The sequence below is a fragment of the Triturus cristatus genome, chromosome 2_2 (genome assembly GCF_964204655.1).
Source record: "Triturus cristatus chromosome 2_2, aTriCri1.1, whole genome shotgun sequence".
Taxonomy (NCBI): Eukaryota; Metazoa; Chordata; class Amphibia; order Caudata; family Salamandridae; genus Triturus; species Triturus cristatus.
In genome coordinates this window covers 785683159-785695419 of record NC_140582.1, presented here as the reverse complement: position 1 = coordinate 785695419, position 12261 = coordinate 785683159, and the positions used below count along the sequence as shown (strand labels likewise).

Below are 12261 nucleotides of genomic sequence, written 5' to 3'. Positions count from 1 at the left end.
CAGGGGGGAGTGGGTCTTCCTGGCAGGATGACTGGGGAGGACCCGTTCCTTCCCCTGATTACACTTCAAAAGAACCTGACACTAGGCTTTCCTTTACTTCACTAGCCAGTTTCAGGCCAAACTCGGGGGGGGGGGGTCAAGAGGAACTGACCAGAACCAATTTTAGGGTTAGTCAAAGGGGTGTTCCTCACCCAGAGGCTGGTGCTCGGCATAAAAGTGGCATCTCTGGAACCTGGAGGAGAGTAAGACTCTGGACCTGGACGCAACACCATGGATAGCTGGTAAGACAACCCCCCTGATGGACTAAGGACTCTGTCTGCAGCTGACCCCCAGGACAAAATGGGTCTCTCCATGGCTAGTGACACTGGCCCCTTTAGACCTCCTGGGGACCAGGTGGAGTGAAGGCCAGGACTTCTGGGCACCATCGAGAGGAGAGGAACAGCAGGAGCCAATCAAAGGAGAAAGCTCCTTATGATCTACCTCGTATAGGTGGGGGGTACTGTGATTTTTAGCGATCATGACCCAGTAGTGGTCAAATGTGATTTCAGGATGTCACTAAAGATAATTTCATCTGCCTGATGTATATATTTGTAAATCAATATGTAGCATTTAGTAGTTTGTGTACTAAATGTACTTTTCCTTTTTCAAAGAAAAAGCACTGACTAGATAATCATTGATTAAATCGTTCTCTCTGGTGATCTTAAAACAGTAGCACAATCACTAGTCCTCTCAAAACGTGACTACGGCAACTTCATCATCACAGGAACTCTAAAAAGTCACCTTGCCCCCCTAGCCGCTGTTCCCAATGCTGCTGCCAGACTCCTCACAGGAACTAGACGGTTCAATCACATTTCTTCTACCCTCAAGAGTCTCAACTAGCTTCCTATTGAAGGAAGATGCGCCTTCAAAACAGCTTGTATCGCCCACAAGGCCTTTCATATAAAAAACACCAAATACCTAGAATCCAAACTATCTAGAGCAGGAAAAGGCCGGGCACTAATAAGCTACAATTCACTTCTTCTCATACCTCCCAATCTGGAGAAGAAATCTTCCCAGGTGCGCTCATTTTAAGGAAATGCTCCTAGGATGTGGAACTCACTCCCTAAGGATCTCTGCTGCAACCCCTCCTTTTCCTGCTTCGAACTGGACCTCAAAGCTCTACCGCTCAACAACTACTTCAACACAAACATAAGCTGATCCACGTTCTCAGACACTACCCTCATTGACTAGACCTGCAGAGGCAGCCGTCTGACTCATTCAGTCCCTATTTTGTCTCCAACGCCATTACCTTAACGCTTTATTGTTATATATATTTGTAACTATTTACCTCTTCCTCAATTCTGTATTTTCTATACTTATTGTATGAAGACTGTTCTGTCCCATATGAATATGTATTTTGAGTAAAGGTACTTGCATAATACGTAAAGCCCTATGATACCTTTGGGTCTAGCCAGCTCTATATAAAATTTTTTAAAAAAATAATAATGTTGTTATTGCGTGCCAGAGAATGGTGATTACAAGCCCACACCACCTCCCCTGAATAGGCCTTGGACTGCTCTGCTTCGCTAACCCAAGAAAGTCCAATGCTACAATAGATACTTGGTTTCCAGTAAGGTGACAATTATGGACCTATTACTTGCACAGGCCTCACTCACATCCTGCACAACTGAAAACCCAGTTTCTTACAGACCTGCTCTGTCACCCAGTTTCAGTTTTTTTCAAGCAGATTTCTCCATTTGTTAGAGCCTGGTTGATAGTTTTCACGCTTTCATACGTGCTTTTTCTGCTACAACATTCACTGTCCGGATGGCTCTAGGAATTTCTACTTCCACAGTAGCTCTAAAGTGTTCCACCTTGTGTACAGATTTCTGCTAGAAGCATCAGACAGGTCGAGATTGTCTGAGTTTCTCAGGATCTGTGCAGTTCACAACAGCGAAGCAGTACTGTTCACACTGCAGAATCAATTTCTCTAAGCATGAATGTAATAAAAGTGTATCTCTGGAAAGACAGCACTTGCAGCTTGTGAGCTGTAAATTCAGAGAATCGGGGTCCATATCAATAACGCAACATCCTGAGGAGATAGGGAATGCTTCCTTTTTAATTTGTATCATTGTTCACTGGTCCTCGTGGTCTGTCAAAACGCAGGCAGTACGTGGAGCAGTGCTGCTCCCCGTACACAGGGACTCATGTCTTCTGGCCGTTCAGTCTTCTTGTGTTGATCAAAGTACGCCATGGTGGTCTTAGCCAGTAAAATATCTTTGATGTCTTCAAAACCTTTTAGCCAACAGCCACTATCTTGTTCCTTCAAAATTTCATATAGGGACTCCATTTTGGGTATAGACGGTCACCAGTATTTCTCCTTTCAGAGAAAGCTTCGAAGTGTAGGCACATCCTGCAGTGCTTGCCCCGATTCTTGACCATCACCCCAGCCATTGTGAATATGCCCAAGAACTGCAGGTGCTGCTTGAACAATTAACACTTTTCATGAGGCAGAGTGAGTTTCTGGAGGGTGGTGCGGACTCTGGCATCCTCTCTTTTGGTGCAGGCATAAAACCAGTATATGCACATTGTCTTTGAAGACATCTGAAAGGTCAACCAGGATCCTGTATATAGCATTTTAGAAAACCTCAGCTGCTGAGGAGCTCCGTGTCATACTTGGTAGGCTGTCCCTTTTCGTTGACAGCAGTTAAGGATGTCCAGTTAGTAGTATGAGTGGCTTACACATCCAGTGTCTCTTATATGCAAATGACTTGGTCATTATGCATCTGATAGTAATAGGTCTTCAGAAGAAGTTAGCAGCCTTTGACAATTATTCCACTAAGAAAAAACTAATAATTAATATGGATAAAACTAACGTTATGCTGTTTGGGAAAGGAAACTTGAATTAAGCATGCATTTAGGGAAAATAGAAGTAGTAAACAAGTATAAATATTTAGGGATGTGGTTCGGGAAGAATTTGCAGTGGATTTACCATCTGGGGGGCGGATGTAGCAAGCATGTTTGCATTTGCAAACGGGCAGATTCCGTTTGCTAACGCAAAAATTGCTTTTCCGATGCAGCAAACCTAATTTTGCGATTCGGTAACCTGTTTGCGATTCGATAGTAGGAAGGGGCATGTTTACGGCGTCCCCTCCTAATACCGAATCCATCGGTATGTATGGATGTTTTGTGACAGCATTTGCGGTCGCAAAAAATTTGCATGTTAACACCTACTTCATGTAGGTGGTAACCCATTCGCAAATGGGAAGGGGTCCCCAGGGGACCCCTTCCCCTTTGCGAATGTTTGTAAAACCATTTTTAAGAGCAGGCAGTGGTGTCACAGACCACAGCCTGCTCTTTAAAAATGTAAAAGAAAATTTTCATTTTTTGTTTTTGTAAAGCATCTTGTTTTTCTTTAAGGAAATAGGCAGCTTTACCCCCAAAAAAGGATTGCTTTACTTAAAAGTAATCACTGACATGGTGGTCTGCTGATCTCAGCAGGCCACCATCCCCGTGATGTTTGCGATTCCTAGGAGGTCGCAAATTGCGACCTACCTCATTAATATTCATGAGGTAGGTCATTTGCGACCCCCTAGGAATCGCAAAAGGTGTTCTATACACCTTCATGCATGGCATTTTGCGATTCCCTAATTGCGAATCCTTGTGATTCGCAATTAGGGAATCGCAAATAACTATCTTGATACATCTGGCCCTTAGTATTTGAAAAGCAAGAGCACTATCCTCTGTGAGTGGGCTTGAAACATTTAGTAAAGAATATATTGTTCCATCTCTAAGGCCGGTTTTAGCAGCTTGATATACCCAGTTTCAGTATGGCGCTAAACTATTATATTTAAGCAATAAATATGATTGGGTTTATGAAGACGGTAAATGCTTTAAGAATGCGCTGCTCCTACAAAATCGGCAATGTCCAGGCTATAGTAATTGAAGCGGCCTTAACAGCTTGAAGTAACCTCTGCTGTTGTAATAAGATTCTGGGTTCGGATGGGAAATAGTGTGAACCAAAAAATGGCAAGACTCTACCAAAATTACATTTTACACAGTCAACTAAAATGAGAACAAGAAGACAGGAGGATATTATAAGATATGTGTAGTAGGTTGTCAATAGAATTGGTGAATACAAACCTACAAGTGAGTGTATTCAGATCTGAGCTTCGATTAGTAACCTTAGTAACCAAAACATGTACCATGGAAAATGGTTTGAGGCATTGAAGTTGCAAAGTTCCAACTCAATTTTTGAGATGTTGTGGCATAGAGTTTTTCCATATACTGATGCTTTACACAATGTGGCCTTGCGACAAGCAGTGCTAAAGTTTAAATTGGGCTGAATCCTGTTCTTTTGTGTGGTAAAGAATACAACTCAAGGTAAACCTAGAAAAATGCACGTGGCCTGAACATAAGGGTCACTCTCGTCATGTTTGGAGAGATTGTCTCTGGTTACTATATATATATATATATATATATATATATATATATATATATATATATATATATATATATATATATTACTGCTCCCGTTGCACCTTAGGTCCGAGTCACTCACGGTCGGGTGCTGTAAGTGCGGCGGTGCCTACCGCAAAACATTAACGCTCCAAAATTCTCCAATAGTAAAGAATAAAAGCACTCACGGGTAGCGTGTCAACGGGACTTTATTCCCAGAACAGACGCGTTTCGGCGATCTGCCTTCCTCGGTGTTCCGAGCACCGAGGAAGGCAGATCGCCGATGATCGCAGATGTTCCCTGAAAATATTTTTAAGGCTATTTCTCCATAAGTATGGAATTCTAGCTCGAAGAAAAGCTGTGCATCTTTTTGTAGATAGGAGGTATTTACCTGTGCAATAGGAAGGTTTGTATTGGCTGTAAATGACCTTTTAAATGCATTGTAACTGTTTCATTGGCTTTAGTATGTTCAATATATTGTGTATGCATTTTTCTGCTTTAAATGCTATGGTCTGAATGACAGAAAGTAGGGCCCTTTACCTTTTGTCCTTAAGTCTGTTTTACTAGATTTTTCATGGAACCCATGAATTGAAGCTGTGATGGAATGTAGCTACAATTACTTCAGATGAATATGAGCTGATGAGGAGCTCAAACGAGTTGCAGTGCTTCCACTCAGCAGTGTTACTGTTACTGTCTCCGGCTCTGTGGTGAACACCACTGCTTCATTTTCTACCTGGTCTAAGGCTTTTGTCCTACGAAGACTTGTTTAAGAGTGATGGAGTACCATTTATGCCCATTTTAGTATTGTGAAGCTTAGATCAGTTCTGCAGTCCTTTGAACTGACTGATCAGTATGAATTGCAGTTGTCTGAGTGTCGATTTTGGCAGTTACCCCAATCTGTTGTATTTTCACCGGCTGCTTATGTGCATGCCTTTTCAGAGCACCGCTCTGCATCAACAACTTGACATACATGTTGTTATTCTCTGAATTGTTACCATGGGATTACAGAGGGTGTTCCTCAGTGGTCTAGAGGATCTTTATATCTTCCTGATGCTTTTGCTTCTTATCGCTTTACCTGTATGTGTTTGAAAATGAATGAGCTTTCTAAACGTAGAGATTTGGCATACCTGGGTTCGGCATTCATCCTCTTTGCCATCTCCTTTGTGTTCAAGTGTGTTCAAATGTAAAAAAAAAAAAGAAAATGTCATAGAATGTGCAACAAATATGACTTTGGTCACATGGTGTACAGCATAGTTTGTTTTCCATGTGCTACAATTTAGTCAACTCTGTTTGATAATTTGAACCTCTACTACTGCATAATTCCAGTGGGCCTGTGTGCACCGGCTGATGGAGATAGGGGTACTGTGAGCATGCATGGTGTAAACAGCTAGTTGGCAGTGTCCCTGCATTTGTGCAGTCTTGTCTTCCCTCTCTGCAGGTAAGTAAAGGAAGTAAAAGCTTATAGAGCGCACGAATGCTGAGGCGTCTTCGCGCTGTAGCAGGAAAATGGGTTAGCATGGGTAAAGACCCATGTCTTAAGCAGTTTCCTGAACAGAGGTCTAGAGGATTGTAGTCTAATGTCGTCCGGTAATTCATTCCATAACTTGGACACATGATATGTCAAGCTTCTACCTCCCCATCTAGCCGTTTGTATTTTCGGTATCTGGACTAGACCTTTGTTGGCAGATCTAAGATTGTGCCATGGCTTGTACTCACTGAATAGTTTCTGTAGATCCGCTGGTCCACCACCAAACATGGCTTTATGTACCAGGCAAAGAGCCTTGAATTCAATTCGCTGTTGCACTGGCAGCCAATGAAGTGTTCTAATGCTGCTGGAAATGTGATGGTATTTTGGTGTTTAGCAGCAGTCTAGCTGCACCATTTTGCAGAGATTGTAGTTTGGACAGTTGGCGCTTGTTTATGCCCAGGAATAGCGCGTTAAAGTAATCAATTTGTGAGAAGATCAAAGTAACTACAACTGCTTTCCTGAGGTCATGGAGAATAAAAGGGAAAATTTTACGTAAGATATTTAGTTGGAAAAAACAGGACGATATTAGCTGATTTATCTGTCCTCCGAAGCTGTGTTGGTCATCCAACAAAATTCCCAAGTTCCTGACCTTTCCAGCGGGCACCGTGCATCGACCTGCCTCTGCCGGCCACCACTCTTTGTTTCAGATCGGTGACCCGGACCCAAACTCCATCACCTCCATTTTTCCCATGTTTAATTTGAGATGGTTCTGGTGCATCCAATCCGTAATATGTTTTAAGTCTGGCATGAAATTTCCCTGCAACGCTATCCATACTTGAAGCGAAGGAGATGACCAGTTGGGTGTCATCTGCGTAAGACACCAATGAGAGACCATGCCCCCCTAGTCAAGTCAGCTAGGGCTGTTGCATAAATATTGAATAACGTCGGGGACAGGGCTGACCCCTGGGGGACTCCATACGGGAGGGAAAATCTCCCTAATTTATAGTTGTCCCAGCATACCCTCTGCTCCCTTGCCCTGATTGCCACTTGGAGTGTCATTGTTTGGAATGCCCAGGTTTTGAATGAAGAAAGGATCTAGAGGCATGAATGGTGGCATGCAAACTGAAGCAGTGACCCAAAGCTATGAGTCGCATCAGACAGTCTGAAGACACTGTCCTTGTCGTATTGGATGGTGCTCAGCCCCCTCATCTCACATAGCCCTTTTTTTTACATGCTTAATTTTTCAACCTCCACAATGAAGGTAGCTCTCCTGGAGGCACATCTGTTATATTGTTGAATTTGTTTCGTAGCAAATGAAATGATGCAAAAAGCATGCCAATCCCAAGAAAACAAAGAGTAATTGTCTCAGCTATTCTCCAAGCCCTTAATTTGACAGATATAGATTATAATGGATCTGAACACCAGAAGGTGTACATTATAAATATGAGATGGATTCTGGAAATTGAACGGGAAGATGAGAGGGTAGAAAAGGTGGATAGATCGACCCCAGTCCCAAACTCTCCAACAGCCCTAAACTCAATTGACTGGGTTTGGTTAGAGTGAGGTAGCAGTTGTGCATAGCACAGGCCGCAGGGGACCCAGAAGACGGGTTTGATGTCCACCCATAAATGGACGCAGCAGTTTGAAATGGTATCGCATTATCCATGAGCTCTCCCCAGTCTGAGTTGCTGACCGCACCCCTGACAGAGGCAGAGGCGGCCAATAATGGTGGAAGAGCTTGTCTCCACGGTAGGTGATGTACAAGCATGATATAGATGATCCAGGGGGTGGGGTAAATGTTGTGTAATTCCACTGTTATGTTAATTATAGTTGAGTTCTGATTGCCAAGACATTACGCCAGATGACTGCGCACTGGACTTGAAATTTAGCATAAATGGCTGCGATGTAACATGTCACAACTGCACTGTTTTGTACAGTCTTACTATGCAAGTTATGCTGTATTGCAGATGTATCAGATGTTATTAAAAACACTTATAAACTATAATAAAAACAAATTTAAACAAAAAAAAGAGCTTGTCTCCAAGGTAAGTTACCAGTCCCTTTTACAGCTGATGTTTTACCTGAAAATCAAATCCCATGCGTGCACAATCCTATGAATATTTGTTAGGCGTGGCTGAAAACCAAAGCAAAGAAGCTACACACAAAAAACAGAAAATGAGATGGATGTATTTAAAGCTAATAGACAAGAAAGGGAGGACTAAACATCCAACTCAAATTATCCGAAGCAATCTTCACATTTAAGGATGACTAGACTATAAAGTCATCAGAGTGTTCATCTAGGTAACGAATGGAACAGCAGCAGTCTTCACAGGCATCCCCGGTACGAGCCTAAGATCCTGTTATTTCGTCAGAATCAGTGTTTGGTTAGAACTCTGTTTAAGTATCACACCCTGATCCAGCAAAACAGAATGTTTGAAGGCAAGGAATAAGACATTGAATTGATAATTGAATGCGTGGTCCATATCCTTTCACTCAGTTTCAATGGAAGACTTATGCAAAATGAAACGAAATATGCCAGCATGAGTAGATGAAAACCTCCGGACCCCAATCCAGGGCGGTGTAATATCATAATTACCAATGTTTTAAAATCCTTACAAAAGATCCCTGGGAGGTAATGCAGAGTAAGATTCTCACATGGCTGAGGAAGAAAGTGTGTGCTGATTTGGTTGGCTTGAAGACTTAAACCGCTTTTTGCTAGTTCAAATTCCAGAGTTGTTTAAACATAACTGCACCATGAGTGGTTACAAAATGGGAAATTTGGCTGAATATTTGCGCAGAAGTACAAATTTGAAAAGAGAGTACTCCACACCAGAAGGACCAATATCTAATTTTTCTTCAATTACCCGACAGCTCTACTCCAAGAACTGTTTCAAAGCAAGATGAGAAATATATTCTGTTCACCTTTCAGCCATTCCTTTGTTAATGCATTGTTTTGTTTGTTAGTTTAGCTTACCTTTCTTCTCTTCAAGTGTTCAGAGTTATATTTTTTGTCTAGCGTTTTGAAAGATTTCTGCCTACCTGTGGCCCAAAAGGGTTATATGGCTGAATTTGTTAAATTATTTCCGGTAAGTAGCCTTGCTTGTACTTGGTGTGTTTCTTTCTCACCTGTCTGTGTATCATACTGTGACTCAAGGCACACTGACAGTTGTTTCCAGACTTCTTGTTTTACTCATTATCGAGGATTGACCTGCTCATCTTAAACATCGCAAGCAGGTTGAGTCCACTCTCTGGTAGTCTCAGGAGTATGGTGCGGAGTCTGACATGCTCCCTTTCAGTGCAGGCATAGTCTGTATGTTATTGTATTTGAGAACCTTTAAAATATACAGAAGGTTCCTGTTCCTTTATCTTGAAGCATTACACGCTCTAGGGCGTCAAGGAACTAATACAATTGTGGCGAATTATGTGGGGGCTTTAAAAGAGCATTTTAGCATATTGTGCTTTACAAGTTTCAGAGACAAATGCATAGTAGATCAACTTATGATGAGAACATGTCAATAGCCCTATGTCACTGGAGAATTTCGAAATTGCCAAAAGCATTGAGTTGTCAGAAAAACAAGGTAAATGTTTGAAATGTAATAATGATGATAGGGGTACTGTGAGGACTTTTAACAAAGTAAGAGAGAAACAATGGGTGAAATGGCAAGGTAGGGGTAAAGAGCCTATAAAGAATGATATGTATGATTTCCCATTGAAAACTAAACATGTAGGTGTGTTAGTAGGTGTTCACAAAATTAAGTCACTTGTGGAAAACACTAGAGTAAGGAATACGTCTGTCAGCTGTCTAGGTGTGAGAAGCATGCAGATTGTAAGGAGTGAAGGTGATACGTGGGGGGTAATTACAGTATAGCAAAATGGAGTGGAAAGGCAAAATAATTTTGAACGGTGTAAAATTACATATGCTGATAGATTTTGATTCCCCTCTTGATTAGACTGTCTAAACATATAAGCTCATCGAAGAAGAATGAGCGAGTTGTAGCGTTTGCATGAATCTTGAGATGTACAGGGGTGTTAGCATGATATGGGATAAATAGATTATTTATGTGATGAACAAGGGGCATATACCATGAGATAGAGACAAAAGGTTGAAGTGAGGATTAGTTAGTGGCCAAAGTCTGTGGAACAGATTTTATGGTTAGGGGACAGGTTGAACCAAAAAGACCTGTGCATTTAATTTCACAAGGTATTTAAAATCTTCCAGAAGCAGAGTGCCGATCTGGAAGTACCCAACTTGAAATCGTAGAAAACCATTATTTGCAGCAGAACCTAGGTTAGGCAGACTATGTGACCGTATGATTGCGCAAATACAGTTGTCGTTGATATTCAATAAAAGCAACCAGATGGTAGCATTAAAGAGTATATTGACTTGAGATGTTAAAACGTGTATGTTGACTGAGATATTTTGTGTATCCTCATTGGGGTGGAATGGGTCATATTATTGGATTTTTCATCTGCATACCATAGGTACTGCATATGTTTTTCTGGTAATGGACAAGCTTTGGGACTCGCCAAGTTGCATTAAGTTTCAGGCTCATATCTTTTGGACTGGTGTCTACATCTACTGTGCTTCACTGACTAATACTATATGGCCTGTTCAAACAAGGATGTAGGGTGATGTATTTCCAACATGACAGTGAGAACTGTGTAACTGCGCAGACTGAGGAAGAACTCAAATATATGTACATTTTGACACCATGGGGTCAGCATCTAACTGCCTGTTTAATGTCCGCATTGAGACATATATAGGTTATACCTGTTCCAAGGAAGACATTCAACCTAGGGAAAGTCTTTTAGGAAGCATGGTGCATGCAGAACTACCAAAAGGCAGAGATCAAGTGACCTAATTCATGGACCTCATTGAGTAGTAATTGAAGTTTATCTTTTTGTAAAAGATCACGTTTAAAGGATTGCATCCTTCTCATTTTGTCTCTTGGACTTTTTTTTGTGTAAAACCTTACTCATTGTTGAGTCCAGAGAACAAATTTAAGGAGTAGGAGTAACTGTGATCCAAAAAGATGAGAAGCAGCGATTTTCTACAACTTCTGTGTTTTAAAAGGTACCTACAATCTAGACTCAGTAATTGGAAGCTGTAGAAGGGATTTGGTTATTACAGCATATTAGATTTACATTTGAATCTCTGAGACTTAATCATAACCTTAGTTCATCCTCTTACCACTGAGATCTCTGGACAGGTCACAAAGTGTATAGAGCAAATGGTTGTTAAGGAAGAATACAATTTTAGTGTTCGTAGAGTATGGCCAATGAAAATGGAATGTGAAGGCCATTGTTTTTCACTAGGCCAGTGATGACCCTGGAGGATCCGAGTAATGTTGAAGAAGGGTTATGGAACGAGGTGGTCTACGTTGTGAGGAGATGGCATTTACTGAAGAACACTAGAGTCGAGGGAAAGGCATTTTCTAGAGAATTAAGATAAAGTGAAGGGAAAGGTACACAGTGGTGAATGTTTTTATCGGTTTGATTGCATCAAAGAGTAGTTGAGTTGGGAAAGATGAGGGGGGAAGAGATTTGTTGTCTGGCATCTAAAAGATAAACTAGTATGTTTAGCCCACACAGCTCATTTATGCACAAAATTGACTAAACATAGACAGTAGTACAGGTGGGTAAGTATGATGCAGCTGTAGAGGCGTTGTGAGCAGGGCCATGTCTCTATGGATGACTGAAGACATTGACAATGTTCGGGTGGGATACTAGGGCCTTACCTTGTAGAGCTGTTGCTAGTGAGAGGTGGTTGGAGGCCATGCATTTGGAGGTGGAGAGTTAGGGTATTGGTGCAGAGCGGTTGTCTGTTTTTTTCTTTTTGAAGAAGTTGGTGGATTGTGTTTCACTTGATTGAGTGATCACAAACTCAGGGATTGGATTGACGCAGTGCATGACACTCTTGGAGTGCATTGCTTCTGTTTATTGCTTCATTTAATGTTGTCTTGTAAAAAGGTGGCCTTGGTTGTGAAGATGGACGTGCATGTTGATTTGTGCCAAGATCTTAGAGATGAGTGATGTCTTCGGAGGCATTGATCCATATCTAATTTTCTTATTTATTTCATTTATAAATTGCTTGCTTGTTCTCTTTGAGTTAATGGAACTCATGGGTTAGGTTCGAATGGTCAGGTTTTCAGCGGAACATTGGATTCACTGTGTTTTTTCTTAGTAGTGTTGTATGTCTCAAGGAGTGAATAAAGTCCCTGCACATTTGAGGAAAGACATTTCATCCACTTGTGCACTGTAGTGGTCAGGTACCCAAAAAGAATCTCATCCGGTATAGAACATGGTAAAAGGGGAATGAGCTGTAAACATGAGATAAATTTAATAACTCCAAAGTC

General features: G+C 41.5%; 1 protein-coding gene across 14 annotated transcripts in view; it reads left to right on the top strand.

The window, feature by feature from the left end:
- Positions 1 to 12261, top strand: part of EXOC1 (exocyst complex component 1) — a 330473-nt gene that overhangs the window by 50054 nt on the left and 268158 nt on the right. The gene's annotated exons all lie outside the window — the stretch shown is intronic.